The 23410-nt window shown below is 31.4% G+C and overlaps 1 protein-coding gene and 1 pseudogene across 15 annotated transcripts in view; one reads left to right on the forward strand and one right to left on the reverse strand.

Annotated features, from left to right (window-relative positions):
* Window positions 1-23410, reverse strand: part of LOC145259826 (multiple C2 and transmembrane domain-containing protein 1-like) — a 992069-nt gene that overhangs the window by 604240 nt on the left and 364419 nt on the right. The window lies entirely within an intron of this gene.
* Window positions 12891-13024, forward strand: LOC145260078 (U2 spliceosomal RNA; annotated as a pseudogene).

A 23410-nucleotide genomic window follows, 5' to 3' on the forward strand; every position in this document is an offset into this window, starting at 1 on the left:
AAAGAAATCCTAATATAAGACAATAGATGAAAAAGCAATAAAAATTTTGTGTGGAATCAAGTGAAAACAGTTTCTTTGTCAAAGAAATTGCATGAAGATTCTCAGAGACTTTTCCTTCCTCGTTCCCTTCCCTTTTGGTGGAAGGAAACTTTCACAGTGGCTCAGAAGGTGGGCTGAGCACACTTCCTACAAAGGTGGGATGGGTAAATTTCTTTTTCATTTGGTTGCCTGGAGGACAGGCTTAGGCTCCCCCCCCCAAAAAAAAACGTTGGAGCCAGGGAACTTCTCCTCCCAGAAGGGGGAGGGGGGCCCGGGAAGGCTTCTCTTCCCATATTTTTTGTTTTGTGTAAGGTTGATCTCTTTCCAAAGGGAGTAAGAGGATATCCCTCTCTTAGGAGGAGAGCGAAGGCTCCCTGGGCCTCCCATCCTCCTTCTGAGAGAAGTTCCCCGGCTTCCACATTCATTGCTCAGCCCGCCGTCCAGGCAATCAGAGTCTGATTGTCTGCCGTATATAAAAAGGCGATTTTAGCTTGTCAGGCGGTATGCTCTGCGTAGACCATTTTTCTTCCACCTGTTGACCTTCCCTCCCTGTCATACAATACGCTTAAACAGGATATTTTAATTTATGCAGATTCCATATAGACTTTTAGTTTCCCAGGGTGTATACCCTCCGTTGACCATTTATGTTTAAGAGTTTTCCTTGCCCCTTCTCTGCCCCAGAATGGGAAGGGAGCTCTTTCCCACTGTATGGGGGGGGGGCGGCTTTCTTTTATGGTTATGTGGGGAGCCTTACCTTTACCCCCCTTAAGGTGGTAGGTCTTTTTTGTAAAATTGTTAGTCAAATGTTGATCAAATATTATAAGTTTTTGTGATATGCATGAAACATGTGCAGAATATGATCTGCTCTCATGCTGAAAGCAAGTAGAGAAACATTGTGAAAAAATGATGTAAACCTAAGCTAAGCAAACGACCAGTCAATGGAAATGTTTATTATAATGTATCAACAATAACACATTATCATAGTTATTTGGTGCTTATACGAAACAGGTATCAGGGATTGTCACCAGTGATTTTATTTATGTTAACAGTGCATGTCACTACAAATAATGATGGTAGCGAAATTAAGTTTTGTTTATTCTACCTAATATAAAGTATATACACAAAACAAAGTAAACATCTGCTGAATTTGATATTAAGCAGCAAAATATTTCAAAACATAAAAATGTGAAACATAACATGAATACTCTCCATTGTCACTTGAAAACATTGGTCTTGGTAGGCAGTTTATTAGATGCTCAAATAGTGGTCTTGGTATGGTGTGCTTAATATTATTGTATGCAAAATTTAAAAACACAAAAGAGGGTACAATCAATATTGAAAAAGTAACATCTGTCACAGAAAATAGTAATTTATAAATATCAAAAGGAATATTATTCTGTACTTAAAATGTTAAACTTACTGTTAACAATAATTTAAAATGGTGATCAGGATGAGTCCAACAACTTAGTCCTTGAGCTTTCTTATTGGTCATAGTAAAAAGAAATTGTAGTCTTTCAAGTTTGTTGGTCGCATTGGGATTCTTGGAATGTATCAACAGATTCCTGCATATGAATCTTTGTTAATTTCACACAATACAAAATATATATACAAAACAAAGTAAAGCATAGTATAGGGTTAGTTGTGTCCTCTAATTATCAACCAACTATTGCTAAAAAGAGAAAAGCACTGGAAATGTTTCTTATAATGTATCAATATTGAATTGTTCTCATGAAACACAAATCGAAATAGTGATAGTTATTTGGCGCTTATAAGAAACAGGTATCAGGGATTTTGGTGTATCAGATGTTTTTACAGTGAACTTAACTTTCAAGAAACAAATTGGTATGCAATGACATAGGCTAAGAATCTTAGACAAAATATATTCAAATGAAAAAAAATGTTGAACACTTATAACTTTGTATGGACTCTCAAAAACATTTGTAAAAAATGTGTAAACAAATGTAAAAAAAAATGATCCGCTCTACTTGATGACATCAAGCACAGTAATATTTTAGTGAAGACAATATGAAATTGATGTTCAGTGATTAGTTTGGATGAATGAGAAAATGTAATTGTTTGATGCATAAAAATAACTCATTTGCTGTATTTAATATTAAGCAGCAAAATATAGTGATTTGAATATTTAGGAAAACATCAAACCAGATTATGTAAAAAAAAAAAGATGAAATTAGAAAATATATATTTTATGCTTATGAGTTTTGCCAAATAAAATTTTGTGGCAGAAATTGGGTGATTACCAAGTAATTTTATTTTGGTAAAATTCTTAAATTATTTCAATGTTTATTATAATTTCTAATTAGTGACTTGTTATCATCAAAATCCGCCCCAAAGAGTGTCCTTTCTTTTATTAGGTATCAGAATAGGTATCCAGATTTCTACTTCTATACAAATGTGATATTGTAGTACAGTAAATGTCAAATTGTTTTTCAAGTATTAGTTTGTAACGTTTGTACTGACTTCATCAGATGTCATGTAAGGAACTGAATTCTATTTAAGACTTTATCTGAAGTGTTTTTATTTTGGTAGATCATGTGTGATTACACTGTAGTAATTGCGCTGATAGCATGTTAACTACAAATGACAAAAGATAAATCAATTTCTGATTCAGCTACACAATATAAACTAAAGGAAATCAAATTTGCAAAATAAAAGAAAAATGTAGTTATGGGTTAGTTTGGAGTTAGAATAAAAAGCCAACAAAACAGTTAGTTTATATTGTGTAGACTGTTTAATTAACTTTGTTCATTTCTGATAGTATTGAGAGTGGTCAATGAAAATCTTAATTTCTGACAAAATACTGTAATTTTCTTGGATACCCATTCGTAAAAAGTACCTTTTTTGTGAAAAAAAAAAACACTCCCCAGATCACCTTCACCACCTAAAACACAAAAACAAAAATATCTTTATTCTTCAAATATTGTGGTTGACTGGAGGACGGGCTGAGCACTCCCAAAAAGGTAGGAGCCGGGGAACTTCTCCTCCCAGAAAGGGGGCCCGGGAAGGCTTCCCTGTCCCCATATTTTTTTTTTTTGTGTAAGGTTGATCTCTTTCGGAATGGAGTAAGCAGAACCGACAGGGGGGGGGGGGTCAATCAACCATACAAAAGGATATCTATCTCTTAGTTGAAAGAGGGAAGGTCTCCCTGTCCTCCCATACCCCTTCTGAGAGAAGTTTCCCCAGCTCTCAGCTTTGGGGTGGGGGGGGGGTAGGAGGGCTTAGCCCGCCCTCAAGGCAAATAGTCTGACTGTCTGCCTTATATAAAAAGGCGATTTTAGCTGGTCAGGTGGTATGACCTGCATTGACTATTTTTCCTCCACCTGTTGACCTTCCTTAATATTTATTTTTAATAATAAACACATTTTATTTTAATATTAATATTTATTTGTAATAATAAACACATTATATTATTTTAAATATTAATATTTATTTTTAATAATAAACACATATTATTTTAAATATTAATATTTATTTATAATAATAAACACATTTTATTCTACTTTAAATATTAATATTTATTTTTAATAATAAAAACAATTTTATTTGAATATTAATATGTATTTTTAATAATAAACTCATTTTTATTTTAATAATTATTTTTAATACTAACTCATTTTATTATTGTAAATGTTAATATTTATTTTTAATAATTATTGTTATTTAATAATAATATCTTCTATTTTTTTACTGTTTATGTCTAACTTTTATCGACTTTTTCTTTTTTAATAGCATATTCTTTAAATGAATAGAAAAATAATTTCCCAAATTTTAGACCCCGGTTATTTGGCTGATAGTCGATAAAAATGATTAAAAGAGAGATTCATGAACATTAACGTTGTCATATAAAAAGAAAATGCTAATAAGAAGTGTTTTTAATCAATGTAACATATTTATTCAACTCTGTCATATATTTGTTTGATGACAACTTTTTCGAATCTGTGTACAGTAAAAACGATATACTTACATAGGATTTTGAAAGCATTTAAACTGTCGAAGAGTTTTATTATAAATAAAAGAGTTTAGTTTGTTGAACTTAATGGACTTTTTTGTTGTATCTATTAACTGTTTATTCTTTTACATAGGATTTTGAAAGCATTTAAACTGTCGAAGAGTTTTATTATAAATAAAAGAGTTTAGTTTGTTGAACTTAATGGACTTTTTTGTTGTATCTATTAACTGTTTATTCTTTTTATCAAACAAAAAGAGAATTTTTATATTGACATGTGATGGACTGTTTTTCTAACATCGAAATTTTAAAATTAGTTTTATTTAAAAAAAAAAAAAAACTCGCCATTAGTGGACGGTCAAAAGACAAATATATAACAAATAAATGTTAGGAAAGGCAAGATAAGTTACTTTTCTATCCAACTGGATATATTTTTTGTGTTTTTATTCAATGTAACATATTTATTCAGCTCGAAAAACATACAGTGTTTACCGATGTATTCGAAAAATGCCACCAGTTGTTTACATAGCCATTTGCCGGAAGTGACGTTTTTTTTTTATATAAGTTTTATTCAAACAGGCTTTAAGTTCAAATTAATGGACTTTTTTTTGTATTTATTAACTGTTTTATTCTTTATGGACTCTTTTTCGAACATCGAAATTTTAAAATTAGTTTTATTTTAAAAAAAAAAAAAGACGGTGTTGTTTTTTTAATTGAATTCTACACTTTTTCAACAAACTGTTACAGACATAATGGACTGTTTGTCAAACATCGAAATTTTAAAAATAAAGTTTTTAGTTTTATTTAAAAAAAAAAAAAAGACGGTGTTGTTTTTTTAATTGAATTCTACACTTTTTCAACAAACTATGGACTACCCCCCCAAAAAAACTGCGAATAAAATATATAAAACTCGTAATTTCTGTTTTTAAAGTGGGTTGTTTATTTTCCTTATGAAATATACTTCCAAAATAAACTATTACAGTCGTTTAAAACATAATAGAAGTATTATTTTTTATTTTTTAAAAACAATGTTTACAAAATGTCTAAGCGCGTTTCTTCCGGCCGGCTGCGAATAGCATAAATAAATAACTGTTGCCAGAATTTATCGCATTTTTATTTTTTAATAGCATTTTCTTAAAACGAATAGAAAAATAATTTCCCATGAAAAAAAAAAAAAGAAAATGCTATTAAATATAATAAAAATATGTATTTTTAATAATAAACTCATTTTTATTTTAATAATTATTTTTAATACTAACTCATTTTATTATTGTAAATGTTAATATTTATTTTTAATAATTATTGTTATTTAATAATAATATCTTCTATTTTTTTACTGTTTATGTCTAACTTTTATCGACTTTTTCTTTTTTAATAGCATATTCTTTAAATGAATAGAAAAATATAGAAAAATAATTTCCCAAATTTTAGACCCCGGTTATTTGGCTGATAGTCGATAAAAATGATTAAAAGAGAGATTCATGAACATTAACGTTGTCATATAAAAAGAAAATGCTAATAAGAAGTGTTTTTAATCAATGTAACATATTTATTCAACTCTGTCATATATTTGTTTGATGACAACTTTTTCGAATCTGTGTACAGTAAAAACGATATACTTACATAGGATCCTGAAAGCATTTAAACTGTCGAAGAGTTTTATTATAAATAAAAGAGTTTAGTTTGTTGAACTTAATGGACTTTTTTGTTGTATCTATTAACTGTTTATTCTTTTTATCAAACAAAAAGAGAATTTTTATATTGACATGTGATGGACTGTTTTTCTAACATCGAAATTTTAAAATTAGTTTTATTTAAAAAAAAAAAAAAACTCGCCATTAGTGGACGGTCAAAAGACAAATATATAACAAATAAATGTTAGGAAAGGCAAGATAAGTTACTTTTCTATCCAACTGGATATATTTTTTGTGTTTTTATTCAATGTAACATATTTATTCAGCTCGAAAAACATACAGTGTTTACCGATGTATTCGAAAAATGCCACCAGTTGTTTACATAGCCATTTGCCGGAAGTGACGGTTTTTTTTTATATAAGTTTTATTCAAACAGGCTTTAAGTTCAAATTAATGGACTTTTTTTTATACTTCCAAAATAAACTATTACAGTCGTTTAAAACATAATAGAAGTATTATTTTTTATTTTTTAAAAACAATGTTTACAAAATGTCTATGCGCGTTTCTTCCGGCCGGCTGCGAATAGCATAAATAAATAACTGTTGCCAGAATTTATCGCATTTTTATTTTTTAATAGCATTTTCTTAAAACGAATAGAAAAATAATTTCCCATGAAAAAAAAAAAAAGAAAATGCTATTAAATATAATAAAAATTACTGAGATAAAAATATAAAAAAATACGTACGTAACAACAAAAACACACCGAAGAAAGTGTGTGTGTGTGTGTGAGAGAGAGAGGGAGGGAGGGAAGAGGAAGCGGTGTATGTTGAATTTTGTTCCTTTTCGAAGCAGCACAAAAAGTAAGTGTTTCCATAGTAACCAAACCGTGACGTCACGTCACGTGACATGACTAAGCGTTTTTAAACGAATAGAAAAATAGAAAGAGGGTGATAGAGAAAGTGAGAGAGAGAGAGAGTAAGTGTGAGAGAGAGAGACGGTGTTGGTTTTACTCCCCCCCCCCCTTCCAGCTTAAGAGGTATGAGGTCACGTGGTAATATACAAAATGGCTAATTATTTTACATTACATAAATATTACGATATTTTTATAATCGTCTAATATTTTGAAAGGTGAATTTTTTTATTCCCGTACATTTTTTCCTGACATTTTTCGTTAAAACTCTTGTATAAATAATATTTTTAACCAGGTAATAACGATGGAAACATTGGCATAAAGTAAAAAAAAAGATATAACTGAGCCGAAGAGAAAAATGCAAAAGTATCGGAGAAAGATTTTTTTATTAACAATTGTTCGCCATTAGTGGACGTTGACGTCACGTCACGTGACATGACTAAGCTTTTTTTTTTTTACGTATTAATTACATTGGATCATTCAAGAATTACGTAATAAAAAGCATTACAATGACAGTTTTTTTTGGGACCCCCTTGGAGATAACTGATACGTTTACCCCTTTCTCCTCGTCCGTTTGACGTGAAATTTCGATATTTGTCATCCGGGACACGGGGCTTCGATATGATACCAAATTTATCAAGTCTGGTTGTGTCTTTCAAAAGTTTTAGCGTTACATACAAACATACAAACTCACAGACATTTGGGATTTATATATATAGAAGACTAGCAGGGCTACCCGGCGTTGCTCGGGACCGTATAAACAATGAAAAAACAAAAGCAGATATTGAACATATGTTTGATTCTTAGGGGAGAGGAATCTTTCATCTCTATGTATTATTTGTTTTATCTACCCTAGGACTGATATTGTTCATGTTTTATCCCTAGCATAGGTAATTTACAGCATGTATATGAAATTGTTTTACCTTAGGGAGAAGAGAACAGGTAATATACAACATAATGTGTCTATATTACATCCCTGGCAACGCCTAGAAACCAGCTAGAACATGTATTTCAGTCAATCTTTATTATATCCTGGGCTATGCCGGGAAACCAGCTAATCTCTTTTTAGTGACTTGACCACCAAAATACCTCCCTAAGTGTGTCCTTTCTTTTGAACTTATTAGATATAGGTATCTAGAAATGTGTGTGAAATTTTGTTGAATGCATTGTTCACTATGATTTTCTTATTGTTATACACAATATCAACTGTAGCGAAATAACACAGTAAACTTAGTGTAGTGTTAGAATAAAGAGCAAAGGAAAAAATTAGAATCATATTTTGTAATTGCAAATCTAAATTTGCTAGCATGTACCAGTATTTGCCAGGTTGTGGAAATTTGGAACTTATAACATATGTAGTGGCCTTTTCCTAGATACCTATTGCTAAAAATTATACTTTCATTTTGTTAGAAAAATCTCTCTTCAGATGCCCTGCATCATTCAAAATAAAAACAAATATTTTTTAATTGTTTCAGTATATTGCTACACAATGTGAAAGTTTTTAACGTTTGTAAAAAAAATCATGAATGTGCTTATATTGCAAAAAAGAAAATATCAGTGCACAGTATTGAAAGTGTTTGAGATTCAAAAGTCTGTAACATTTCTACTAACTTCATAAGATGTCATGTGAGAAACTGAATTGAATATCAAGACATTATCTGAAGCGTTTTTATTTTGGTGTAACATATGTGTTTACAGTGAACCTTAACTTTTAATAAACAGATTGGTATGCAATGACATAGGCTAAGAATCTTTAAAATATATATAAATTGGAAAAATGTGTGAACAAATGAAAAAAAAATGATCCGCTCCACTTGATGACATCAAGCACAGTAATATTTTAGTGAAGAAAATATGAAATTGATGTTCAGTGATTAGTTTGGATGAATGAGAAAATGTAATTGTTTGATGCATAAAAATAACTCAGTTGCTGTATTTGATATTAAGCAGCAAAATATAGTGATTTGAATATTTGGGAAAACATCAAACCAGATTATGTAAAAAGAAAAAAAAAAGATGAAATTAGAAAATATATATTTTATGTTTATGAGTTCTGCCAATCAAAATTTTGTGGCAGAAATTGGGTGATTACCATGCAATTTTATTTTGGTAAAATTCTTAAATTATTAGAATGTTTATTATAATTTCTAATTAGTGACTTGTTATAATCAAAATCCGCCCTAAAGAGTGTCCTTTCTTTTATTAGGTATCAGAGTAGGTATCAAGATTTCTACTTCTATACAAATGTGATATTTCAGATCTGTACATAAAAAATTTGTTGAATATATAGGTTGAGAATTGTTCTGTGTCGCTCTCTCTCACACACACACGCATTCTCACTTTTATAGATATAATAGATAGATTACTCTAGATATATTTCCATATGTCTGAATACCCTATATACAAATTTTCAAATCTGTAGATAAAAAAATTTTTTGAGTATATAGGTTGAAAATTGTTCTCTCTCTCTCTCTCACACACACATTCTCAATTTTAGAGATATAATAGATAGATTATGCTAGATATATTTCCATATGTCTGAATACCCTATATACAAATTTTCTAATCTGTAGATCAAATATTTGTTGAATATATAGGTTGAAAATTGTTCTTACTCTCTCTCTCTCTCTCTCTGGCTACCTCACACACACATTCTAACTTTTATAGATATAATAGATAGATTATGCTAGATATATTTCCATATGTGTGAATACCCTATATACAAATTTTCTAATTTGTAGATAAAAAATTTGTAGAGTGCATAGGTTGAGAATTGTTCTCTCTATCTCTCACACACACACATTCTAACTTTTAAAGATATAATAGATTATGCTAGATATATTTCGATATTTCTGAATACCCTATATATAAAAATTTGTTGAATGTATAGGTTGAGAAATGTTATCTCTCTCTCTCTCTCTCTCTCTCTCGCTCACACACACACATTCTCACTTTTATAGATATAATAGAAAGATTATCCTAGATATATTTCTATTTGTATGAATACTCTATATACAAATTTTAAAATCTGTAGATAAAGAATTTGTTGAGTATATGGGTTGAGAATTGTTCTCTCTCTCTCTCTCTCTCTCTCACACACACACACATTCTCACTTTTATAGATATAATAGATTATGCTAGATATATTTCCATATGTCTGAATACCCTATATACAAATTTTCAAATCTGTAGATAAAAAATTTGTTGAGTATATAGGTTGAGAATTGTTCTCTCTCTCTCTATCACACACATTCTCACTTTTATAGATATAATAGACAGATTATGCCAGATATATTGAAATATGTCTGAATGCCCAATATACAAATTTTGAAATCTGTAGATAAAAAATTTGTTGTATACATAGGTTGACAATTGTCCTCTCTCTCACACACACACACATTCTCACTTTTATACATATAATAGATAGATTATGCTAGATATATTTCTATATGTCTGAACACCCTATATACAAATGTTCAAATCTGTGGATAAAAAATTTGTTGAATGTATAGGTTGAGAATTTTTATCTCTCTCTTTTTCTCTCTCTCTCTCTCGCTATCTCACACACACGCATTCTCACTTTTATAGATAAAATAGATAGATTATGCTAGATATATTTCCATATGTCTGAATACCCTATATACAAAGTTTCAAATCTGTAGATAAAAAATTTGTTGAATATATAGGTTTAGAATTGTTCTCTCTCTCTCTCACACACACATTCTAACTTTTGTAGTTATAATAGATAGATTATGCTAGATATATTTCCATATGTCTGAATACCCTATATACAAATTTTCTAAACTGTAGGTAAAAACTTTGTTGAGTATGTAGGTTAAGAATTGTTCTCTCTCTCTCTCACACACACACACACACACACACACAAGTTCTCACTTTTATAGATATAATAGATAGATTATGCTAGATATATTTCTATATGTCTGCCTACCCTATATACAAATTTCCAAATCTGTGCCCAAAAATGTGTGGAATATATAGGTTGAGAATTGTTCTCTCTCTCTCTCTCTCTCACACATATTCTCACTTTTATAGGTTATATAGGTTGAGAATTTTTTGCTCTTTCCATCACTCACATTCACACTTTTATAGATATAATACATAGATTATGCCAGATATATTTACATATGTCTGAATACCCAATATACACATTTTCAAATCTGTAGATAAAAAATTAGTTGAATATATAGGTTGAGAATTGTTCTCTCTCTCTCTCTTTCTCTCTCTCTCACACACACATTCTCACTTTTATAGATATAATAGATAGATTATGCTAGATATATTTCCATACGTCTGAATACCCTATATCCAAATTTTCTAATATGTAGATAAAAAATTTGTTGAATATATAGGGTGAGAATTTTCCTTCCTCTCTTTCTCTCTCTCTCTTTCTCACACACACACAAGCTGAAAATTGTTCTCTCTCTCTCTCTGACTCTCTCTCTCTCTCTCACACACACACACATGGTCATTTTATAGATATAATAGATAGGTTATGCTAGATATATTTCTATATGTCTGAATACCCTATATACAAATTTTTAAATCTGTAGATAAAAAATTTGTTGAGTATATAGGTTGAGAATTGTTCTTTCTCTCTCTCTCACACACACATTCTCACTTTTATAGATATAATAGATTATGCTAGATATATTTCCAAATGTCTGAATACCCTATATACAAATTTTCAAATCTGTAAAGATAGAATTTGTTGAATATATAGGTTGAGAATTGTTCTCTCTCTCTCTCTCTTTCACACACATTCTCACTTTTATAGATATAATAGATTATGCTAGATATATTTCTATATGTCTGAATACCCTATATACAAATTATCAAATCTGTAGATACAAAATTTGTTGAGTATATAGGTTGAGAATTGTTCTCTCTCTCTCTCTCTCTCACTCACTCACTCACTCACTCACTCACACACACACACACACACATTCTACCTTTTATAGATATAATAGATTATGCTAGATATATTTCCATATGTCTGAATACCCTGTATACAAATTTTCAGATCTGTACATAAAAATTAGTTGAATATATAGGTTGAGAATTGTTCTCTCTCTCTCTCTCTTCTCTCTCTCTCTTTCACACACATTCTCACTTTTCTAGATATAATAGATAGATTATGCTAGATATATTTCCATATGTCTGAATACCCTATATACAAATTTTCTAATCGGTAGATAAAAAATTTGTTGAATATATAGGGTGAGAATTGTACTTACTCTCTCTCTCTCTCTCTCACGCACACATTCTCACTTTTATGGATATAATAGATAGATTATGCTGGATATATTTCCATATGTCTGAATACCCAATATACAAATTTTCAAATCTGTAGGTAAAAAATTTGTTGAATAGATAGGTTGAGAATTGTTCTCTCTCTCTCACACACTCACATTCTCACTTTTATAGATATAATGTATAGATTATGCTAGATATATTTCTATATGTCTGAATACCCTATATACAAAGTTTAAAATCCGTAGATAAAAATACGTTGAGTATATAGGTTGAGAATTGTTCTCTCTCTCTCTTACGCACACACACACACACACACACATTTTCACTTTTATAGATATAATAGATAGATTATGCTAGATATATTTCCATATGTCTGAATACCCTATATACAAATTTTCAAATCTGTAGATAAAAAATGTATTGAATATATAGGTTGAGAATTGTTGTCTCTCTCTCTCTCTCTCTCTCTGGCTACCTCACACACACACACATTTTCACTTTTATAGATATAATAGATAGATTATGCTAGATATATTTCCATATGTCTGAATACCCTATATACAAACTTTCAAATCTGTAGATAAAAAATTTGTTGAGTATATAGGTTGAGAATTGTTCTCTCTCTCTCACACGAAACTGTGCACTCGGCTTCTTCCCCCCCTTCCCACCCCAAATGCTTGGGAAACTGTGCACTGTTTTTGTTGGTTTTCAAGCTGCCTCTTCCCCCCCCACACACACACAGTTTAACAGTAGTAGGAGGTCAAGAGAAAGAGGGTGAGAGAGAGAGAAGAGTAAGTTTGTGAGAGAGAGAGAAAAGAGAAAGAGGGTGTTGGTTTTATATTTTTATTATCGTCTAATATTTTGAAAGCTGAATTTCTAATAAAATGTGCATCTATAGGAGATAATGCCTGGGAATGTGTTCCCCCCCCCCACAGTTTAACAGTGGTGTGACGTCAAGAGAAAGAGGGTGAGAGAGGGGAAGAGTAAGTGGGTGAGAGAGAGAGAGAAAGAGAGAGAAAAAAAAGAAAGACGGTGTTGGTTTTGTGAAAAAAGTTGTTATTTACAATTGTTCGCATTCTTGGCCTTTTGGTCAAGATCAAAGTGTAGTATCTGTTCTTCAGATGCTGCACTTCTATTTCTTGTTCTCTTTCGGTGGAGGAGAAATCCTCCACGACTGAGACAATTTTTATTTTTGTACCTTTTCTCCACGTTAAAAAACGACCCTGGTGTCTAACTCTGTCCCGTGGGGAGGCATAGTAAATAGGTACAATTGTTCGCCATTAGTGGATGTTGACGTCACGTCACGTGACATGACTAAGCGTTTTTGTTTTTTTAGTATGAATAACATTTTTTGTTTTAATTATAAAGTCTACACTTAATTTTATAGAAAATGATGTATATATAATAGAAAAAAAAATTACTGGTTTTGTTGGATTCAAGTGGATCCCCCCCTCCAGTTTAAGAGATAGCAGGTCACGTGGTAATATACAAAATGGCTAGCGTAAATATAAAGATCGGTTTTTTTATCGACGAATATTTTGAAAGCTGAATTTTTTTTTATTCCTGTACATTTTTTCCTGATATTTTTCGTTAAAACTCTTGTATAAATACTATTTTTAACCAGTTAAATACGCTGGAGACATTGTCATGGAGTTTAATAATCTCTAGAACAAAGCAGAAGAGAAATTACAAAAGTATCGGTAAAACAAAGTGTTTGTTTACATTTGTTCGCCATTACTGGATGTTGACGTCACGTCACGTGACATGACTAAGCGTTTTTGGATTATGTAATATTAACATTAAAATGACAGGTTTTTTTGGGGGCCCCCCTAGGAGAGAAATGATCAGTTCACCCCCTTTTAATGGTCCGTTTGGTGTGGAATTTCGATATTTGTCATGCGGGTGATCAAGGTTCAATATGATACATAATTTGTCAACTTTGGTTGTGTCTGTCAAAAGTTTGAGCTGACGTCACGTCACGTGACACGTATTGAATAACGTTAAAATGACAGGTTTTTTTGGGGGCCCCCCTAGGAGAAAAACGATCAGTTGACCCCTTTCTACTGGTCCGTTTGACGTGAAATTTCGATATTTGTCATCCGGGTGATCAAGGTGCAATATGATACCAAATTTGTCAACTCTGGTTCCGTCTTTCAAAAGTTTTAGCGTTACAAACAAACATACATACATACATACATACATACATACATACACACCGATTTTTGCCTTTTATATATATAGATAACAGACATTTTTTGATGGCTATTAAGCAAAAGAAGTAGAAAAACATCCAATGAATCAAACGTGATACACGCCGTACAAACAAAAAGCACAAAAACGATACCACTCACCTAAGTTGGGTTGAACCGGCTTCCCCTAAAGGAGAAAGTTTCATGGGAGTATGAAATTCACAAGCGGTCCCCAGTCGCATGAATATCTTGGTCAGCGGAGATGATCGTGCTAAGTTTTTTGCAGTTCTTACAGGGAGGTGTCGATGTCTCCCTACATACAGCGCCTGGTATTCTCAAATGGTCACCCATCTGGTACTAACTAGACTCAACGTTGCTTAGCTTCAATGATCTGATGAAAACCAGTGTTTCAATGTGATTATGCCGTATATAGAGCGCAAAAAAGATATATAAAGAGCATTTTAGTAATGAAAACATTACAGAAGTTACTCAGCACCTTCATCCATTGTGCCACAAGTTTGTAATAAAGATTCCCGAGTTTGGAACGGATGCACTTGAAGAAGGTTAGAGGATTCATTTTTCGAAATGTTGTGAGAATAAAATCTAAGGTGAGAATAATAGTTCGGATAATCCAAATAATCCAATTTCATAAATCTATTACATAGACGGCAGTTGTATGTATGTATGTGTATGCGTGTCCATCTAAAACTAAAAAACTACAAAACAAACACCCACAAAGTTGTTATATTATTGATCAGCGTTACCCTAGATAAATAATTTTTAAGATTGAAGGAAAAAAAAAAAATCATTTTTTGGGGTCAACTGGGTCAGGTTTTGTCAAGAGGTGGGGGGCGATTCTTCAGCCAATTTATGTCCAGTTAAAGCTAAAAATTACAAAACAAACATCCATAGAGTCGATATATTATTGATTAGCGTTGTCTTAGATGAATAATGTTTAAAATCAAAGGGGGGAAAAAATCATTCTTTGGGGGGGGGGCAACTGCGCCAAGTTTCGTCAAGAGTGGGGCGATTTTTCAGCTAATTTATGTACTAATTTGGAAAGGAAATGTCAACTCATTAATCAGGGAATCTATTCAAGAAGATATGTATGTGTGTCTTTTTTTTTTTCAAATTTCTTATCCGTTTGTTGAAGATGGGGATGAGACATCCTTCCGGATGTCAAACATTCACTAACTATTCTATAGATTTCAATTGAGAGACCATTTTTAAGATTCTGACCGTCCCTTTAAATGCAACCGTTTGAGTCTACCTTGTATTTGGTTCACCGCGCATATTTGCCAGGTGCGTGTGTGAATTCAGTAAGAGGAATGGGCTGGGCTGAGAAAAATGAGAGGGAAAAGAGGAAAAGAAAGATATAAAGAGTTAAGAAAAAAAAAGTTTTAAAAGAAATATGTTACACGTTTGCCCCGGGCAATGCCGAATATCCCTAATAGTTAATAAATAATAGAAAGAAGAACATCTCCTTTTCCGCGTGTGATTTAGTTATGAACAGATGAAAAAAAATAATATAATGTACTGCACGCGGGTCATGTGACCCCCCCCCCCAGAATCGTGGCATATTTGAAAGGGTAGGCCTCATCATTGTAAGAAGTGAGTTAATGGGCCATACTAAATTTATATGCTGCAATTCAAGTGCCTAGGTATACTTCTCATCTTACATTCTTGGTATTTATTTCGATTATCACTAGCAGCCGCCCGGCATTGCCCAGTCGTAAAATATGCTTAACTATAATATTTTAATTAATGCAGATTTTGTATTTATCATTATACTAGCAGGAGCTGTGGAAATTCCCCAGGGGACTCATTCATACGTAATATATTGATGTTGGCATTCTGTAGATGTTCAGTGCAAATGGAGACGCTCTGATATTATTGTAGCTTTTTTTGTTAAAACTGCAAAAGTATTTATCTAAGCTAGCACGAACGCCCAGCAAAGCCCAATTGTAAAGTACGCTTAAATATAATATTTTAATTCTTGCAGATTTTGTATATATTATTATAGATTTTTATATGTTATAAAGTTGTGATTTCAAAAATAAAAAAATATATATCCATATGACTTGGGTGCATTAGCTTGAATCGAAACCGAAATAAAAACTTATGAAAATATATATATATATATATATATATATATATATATATATATATATATATATATATATATATATATATATATATATATATATATAAAAATAAATAAAAAAATAAAAAAATAAAAAAAACTTGAGTTCCTTCAGCCATAATATAAACCGAAATCAAAACTTATGAAGAATTCTGGATAAAATTATTTATAAAAAAAAAAAAAAAATAGATGATTTAAGTGCCATCAGCTATAGTCGAAACCGAAACGAAAACTTATGAAGAATTTTTGGTAAAAATATTTTTGACAAGATATAGAAGAACATAACAATTAAACGACCCGGATGTAAGCGTGACACACAAAAGAACACACAAGCGATCATGTTAATATATAGATTACATTGGAATTAATATATAATAATGATTTAAAAGGTTAAAAAAAAATGACTCATGCGCCACCACAGAGAATCGAAACCAAAACGTTTAGCTTACAATTTACTTTTTCCTTCAACGTTAACGTCTGAGCTATGAAGACATGTGTGCTGCAAGGCTAAAAATTAAAACATGAACTATTACGTTATGCACACATATTCGTAATGCGATCGTTCGAGCTTCACCTGGCTGATTTCATTTTTCAATTTTCACACTTTTGTACCGATTTTTCCCGGTTAAAACCCAAATATAAAGTTTTGCGTGGGTTTGAATACCCTACATATTAAGTTTCATGCCTGTAGACCAAAACAGACAGAGGAGTTTGGTAGGCAAAATTTTTTAAGCATATATATATATATATATATATATATATATATATATATATATATATATATATATATATACCGCATATATAAATATATATAGAAAAAGATTTGTGTTTACTATAACCTTTTTACGCAAATATTACGCAAGTATAAATCATGTAGAATATCTGCATGAATATAATTACACGTAATAGTTAACTAAAGATGATCATCCCATAAGAAAACCCCAAAAACCTAATAGCGAATTAATTCAAATGAATGTTTAAAAGAATATGCAAATTAGCTAGATCTTTTGCAAATGAATGCAATTCCACAACCCATATATAACAAAGTTGTATTTTCTTTTTTAAATAATTAGCAAAAGGGTTTTAATATGAAGATCGATACACACACAAAATTATAGGAGTATAGATAGATTATACATTATAGACAATTCCTGTCTACGTACGTTAGTTCTAATTCTTCTAAGTTTTCTAACGCGTTTTCTTGTTTCTGTTAATAACTGGCTGATGTAACTGTCATAATCGTTTTTAATCCGAGTACTTTCTCATCCGTTTGGATACATCTTCAAGGGTGGTTATCAGTAAAGATATTTGGATAGTTATTTATTTTTACTTTTTTGTCTTTGTTCACACACACACACACACACACACATATATATTATTCAAGATTATAAAAAATATTCTTATAAATATATTAGCAGGGAGACCCGACGTTGCTAGGGATCGAATGATGATCAACGAATGGTTTCACACTCCTATATTTTTATTGCCATCGAATCGCCCATTTTTTTTTAATCAAATCGATTGATTGTCTGCTTTAGTTGGGGATCCATCGCGGTGCATCAGTAGGAAGCTTCACATACCTTGCTGCAGTGACTTAGTCCACAATACATTCTAGTCTAGATTGCACCGTAGAGAACCTACTGCTGATTTTATAAAATTATTTTTTATATTTAACAGCCTGAATTAATGTTTAAAATGCAAAAGTCAAGTATCATGCTTCAGTTGTGCTCTAAACAGAAACATTGATTTCGAATGCGCATCTGTCATATCAAAGAACCTGCTGTTGATTTTATAATGCCAGACTTTTCTGTTTATGTTGTAATAAAACTTCTCAAATACACTTGAGTTAGGTTGTGTAAGGTGTTAACTTTGGTCAAAATCTCCTGTTCCTTCTTTCATTGGATTTTTTCAATTGAACCTTCAACTATCAGTGGTTAGAGTACTTGGAAAAATCGATTGTAAAATTGATAGTCTCCTGAAGGTTAAAGGTTCAATTCTCAATGTGGGTGACCGAAAAATACAATTGCGAATTACTTAGAACCTCTATCCAGTCATGGCTGACGGAACGAGAACATGCTACCATCGTGAAATAAATAAAAGTGTTCCGTTCGAAATTCCGTCCAAATTCCCGAGTTCGACAAAAACATTCCCGAGTTTCACAAGATACACCCGAAGAAGGTCAGGGGTTACATCGACCAAAACGTTGTGAAAATGACACACAAGATGAGAACAGTAGTCCGATGAATCCAAATAATATGAATAATAATCCTCATCTCAAAAATTAAGAAACGTAAATTTTTTTCCTGACGAGCAGAACTTCACATAGATATGCGTGGATGCTTAAAAAAAAAGTGGGGGTTGTATTACTGTACACATAAATTCGAAAAAGTTGTCAAAAAACAAATATATAATAAATAAATATCATCAAAGGCAAGATAAGTTACTTTTCTACCTAACTGGATACATTTTTTTGTTTTTATTCAATGTAACATGTTTATTCAGCTCGAAAAACATGCAGTGTTTACCGATTGGAAAATTTAAAATGGCGCCCGACACTCTCTTTAACATGGTAAGTTTGGGAAAAGGTGTTATAAATAATAAAGTAGACAAAATACTATTAAAAAACACCGAATATATGTCAACCTATGTCACGGTAACATATAATGAGCGAATTTCTAACAGTATTTTGTCTAGTTTATTATTTCTAACATCTTTTCCTGAACTTACCGTGTTAAAGAGATTGTCGGGCGCCATTTTGAATTTTTCAATATATCGGTAAACACTGTATGCTTTTCGAGCTGAATAAACATGTTACATTGAATAAAAACACGAAAAATATATCCAGTTAGGTAGAAAAGTAACTTATTTTGCCTTTGATAACATTTATTTGTTATATATTTGTTTTTTTTTTGACAACTTTTTCGAATCTATGTGTACAGTAATACAAACCCAAAAAGTGGAATGGATAATTTGTGGCAGACGAAAAACGAAACCGCAAGGAGGACGAAAAATCCGAATCTGATCTTTATTAATCAGCGTTTCATGAATTGTGCACAAGAAGACAGGCGAGTTGACATTTAATTTGATACGAGACAAAAGATACTTTAATTGAACGTGCGTAAAGCAGTCGAATTATGATGATAGAATCCCTGTCTGTCTGTTTCTCTCCCTTTTTATCTATGTATCTATCTCTCTCTACCATCAACATAAGATGATTTATCATATCATTCTTAATGCCCTCTTTTTTCTTCTATAAATATTAAATTCTCCCGTCGTCGACTTTTTTTTTTGTCTCTTTATATAAAACACCCGTTATCAATTTCATACGCTGCTCCGACTCCCCTTCATTTTCTCTATTTATCTTCCCCCCTCTCCTTTTCTTCTTGCCTCCCTTTTTTATTATTATTTTCTTCCTTTTCTTCTCTTTTTCGTCGCCTTTTCTTTTTTTCTTCGTCTTTTTTCGTCACTTTTTCTTTTCTTCTTCGTCTTTTTTCGTCACTTTTTCTTTTCTTCTTCATCTTTTTTCGTCACTTTTTCTTTTCTTCGTCTTTTTTCGTCACTTTTTCTTTTCTTCTTCGTCTTTTTTCGCAACTTTTTTTTCTTCTTCGTCTTTTTTCGCAACTTTTTCTTTTCTTCCTCTTTTTCCGTCACTTTTTCTTTTTTTTCTTCATCTTTTTTCGTCACTTTTTCTTTTTTTTTCTTCATCTTTTTTCGTCACTTTTTCTTTTTTTTTCTTCATTTTTTTTGTCACTTTTTCTTTTCTTCTTCGTCTTTTTTCGCCACTTTTTCTTTTCTTCTTCGTCTTTTTTTCGTGAAATTTCTATTACGTCTTTTTTTAATCACCTTGTCTCTTTCGCCTTTTTTATTACTTTTTCTTTTTTGTCTTTTTTTCGTCATATTTTCTTTTCTTATTCAGGGTTTGTTTTACTATACACATAGATTCGAAAAAAAATGTCAAAAACAACAAAACAAATATATAACAAGTAAATGTTACCAAAGGCAAGATAAGTTACTTTTCTACCTAACTGGATAAGATTTTAGTGATTTTATTTAATGTAAAATGTTTATTCGATTCGAAAAACATACAGTGAAAAAGACAAATGGCGGCGAAGTCTCTGTTGAATACCTTAGGTTTGGGAAAATGAGTTCAAACTAAAAAAATATATACAAAATAGTGTTAGAAACTCGCATAATATATGTCAGCTTATGTCACGGTAACATATATATATATATATATATATATATATATATATATATATATATATATATATATATATGATGATTGCAACGTCTTGTCAGACGAGTGCCACTCCCTCAGACATTTAAAATCCATGAGCCCAAATACCCGAGGGAGTATCTATACAAAGATGATGTTACAGAGTCTTAGCTTTGTACGACAGCTAAGTCTCTCTCTCGGTTCAAAATGTTTAGATCCAGCAACAAGCAAGAGCAAGATAGCCAGCAACAAATTAAACTGCAGACCAGCTTAATGCGGGTACTGGTCTTCCGCTTTATGGTTTTTTAAATCAGAGATTTGCTTCTCCTAGAAAGGTTGCCTTCACCACGGCTTACGGGAGCCCTCTCCACCCCAATATATATATATATATATATATATATATATATATATATATATATATATATATATATATACTTTTATTTTTCAAATATATCGATAAACACTATGATTTTCGAACTGAATAAACATTTTACATTAAATAAAAACACTAAAATCTTATCCAGTTAGGTAGAAAAGTAATTTATCTTACTTTTGATAACATTTATTTGTTATATATTTGTTTTTGACAACTTTTTTGAATCTATGTGTACAGTAATACAAATCCTCTTATTCGTTTTTTTTACGCCTTTTTTTCTTTTACATGGCCTCTTCTCTCCAACTTGTGTTTGTATCAATAGTATTATCATATCTTCTCTCCTAAACGCCCGACATGTGCTTCAAAAACCCAATGGCGCTTCTAAAAACAACCCCAAACCAAGTCAGCCATAATGCACAACATATAAGACTAACTTGCACGTATCGACGATAAAACACGAATAAACTATTTCTACCTCTTCCCATTGTTATCGTGCCGTCCATTTGCAAAATGCGAAAGGTAATTTTTGTGATTTTCCCGCCGAAATAAAACGAGGAATAAGAGTCATATTTATTTCTGTCCCAAATCTTTTGTCGTATTTTCGGCGAGACACAAAGTGAGAGAAAATTGCCATTGTTTACCATTGTAAGCAAATGAGAATATCTATGTAGGAATCGAGACATGTTTAGTTTAATGCGGAGGACACGCCATTATCATATTCGGTTTAACGTCTGCTTTGATATGCTGGCATGTGTTAGACTTTAATGTCTTGAAAGAAAGAAAGAAAGAAAAGACGCAGGAGGAGGAGGAGGAGGAGGAGGAGGAGGTAGTTTTTAAAAAGTATATTAAACTTCTTTCTTTAACTTCTTCTTAACTTCTTCCACTTATGAACTTCTTCCACTTGTGCTTAACTTTCGTTTTTTTTTAAACTTTTTAAAATTTATTCTTAAATTCTTAATTTTTTCTTAATATCTAAATTTCTTCTTCACTTCTTCCATTTCTTTTCAACTTCTTCCATTTCTTTTCAACTTCTTCCATTTCTTCTCAACTTCCATTTTTTCTCAACTTCTTGCATTTTTTTCTCAACTTCTTGCATTTTTTCTCAACTTCTTGCATTTTATTCTCAACTTCTTCCATTTTATTCTCAACTTCTTCCATCTTTTTCTCAACTTCTTCCATTTTTTATCAACTTCTTCCATTTATTCTTAACTTCTTAATTTTTTCTTAATATCTAAATTTCTTCTTAACTTCCTCATTTTTGCTTCAAGTCTTCAATTTTTTTCTGAACGTCTTCTAATTTTTATTTAAAATTTTTTTCCATTTGTTGTTAACTTCTTCCGTTTTTTTTTTTTTTTCCTATTCCTCATTTTCTTTCATTCAATCAAACCTAATTTATTCTTTAACGAAAACGTCACCCAACATTCAGTTGCAAATTTTTACTTTTGATTACAAGTTTAGATTGGATTTTTTCACACAAAAAATTCCCTTGCATGAGAACCAAGACACATTGGCGATTGTGCACTTATTAAACCGCGCTATTTTAAAAATAGTATTTTCAAGTTAAATCAAAGTTTTACGATATCTTTTTTTTATTATCAAATTGTTAGTTGAAAGTTCAGAAGAGTTACAAAACACCCTCATTTCCCCATGTTAAGAATGGCTTTCTAAATAATAATGTTATTATTTCAGCACAGTTCAATAAGTGCATAAGTACCGACACATTTACTTATTGCCTGGAACATACATACATACATACATACATACATACATACATTTAAACAGACAGGTGAGATTTATATTATAGATTACTAAGTCACACAATTATAAACAAATAATAAATTAAAATGGTTTTCTTTAAAATAACAACAGAAAAAAACACTCTGCCAAAAAACTTTGCAGCTTAAAATAATTTGGGATTTTTATCGATTATTATTGATTAATAACTTGGGATTTTTATCGATTAACACCGGTATGCTATTTTCGATCTCCGAAACGGAAGCCATGATAAAGTGGCTATTTTCTATTATACAAAATAACCTACCAACTTACCAATGTATGAGTGTCACAGTTTATCCACGAGAACAGATTAGCGTACTCCATTTCTTGAAAAACGATCGGGCATTTATTTTTTTTTCTAATTGAGAATCGGGTTCTTGAAAACTACATTGTTCTTGGACGAAAGAACCGAGACTTTTTATCTTCTCACGTGTTAGTTGTCGATGTTCATGGACTATCGGCGCTTTTTAATCAATCGTCTGCGCTTCATAGAATGCCGTGTGTAACCGAATTCTGTCGTTGATATGTTTTGTTGCGATGCTTTTGTTGCAAGTATTGCCAGACTGTGACGCAGAAACGAGTCAATCTCTGTTGCAACACGCTTACTTAGGTTCGGGCCCAGAGGGAATGACCCCAGCTCGATTCCCGTGAAATGGTGTAACTAACTCAGTTCAACCAGACGTAATCACGCACCAATGTTGCGAATAAAATTGTAATAATAGATGTTTTTGTGAGTGTGTGTGTGTGTGATTTAAAAAAAAAAAAATAGAAATCGCTCTAGACAAAGCATGAAACCACTTGATGTAAGGAGCTAAAAAATATAACTTCAAGGTCAAAAACTAGTCAAACGATAAGTGTTAGCTAAACAGATTCTGACCCCGAAAACAAC

The sequence above is a fragment of the Euprymna scolopes genome, chromosome 35, assembly GCF_053919585.1.
Source record: "Euprymna scolopes isolate OS-2025 chromosome 35, ASM5391958v1, whole genome shotgun sequence".
NCBI classification, from domain to species: Eukaryota; Metazoa; Mollusca; class Cephalopoda; order Sepiida; family Sepiolidae; genus Euprymna; species Euprymna scolopes.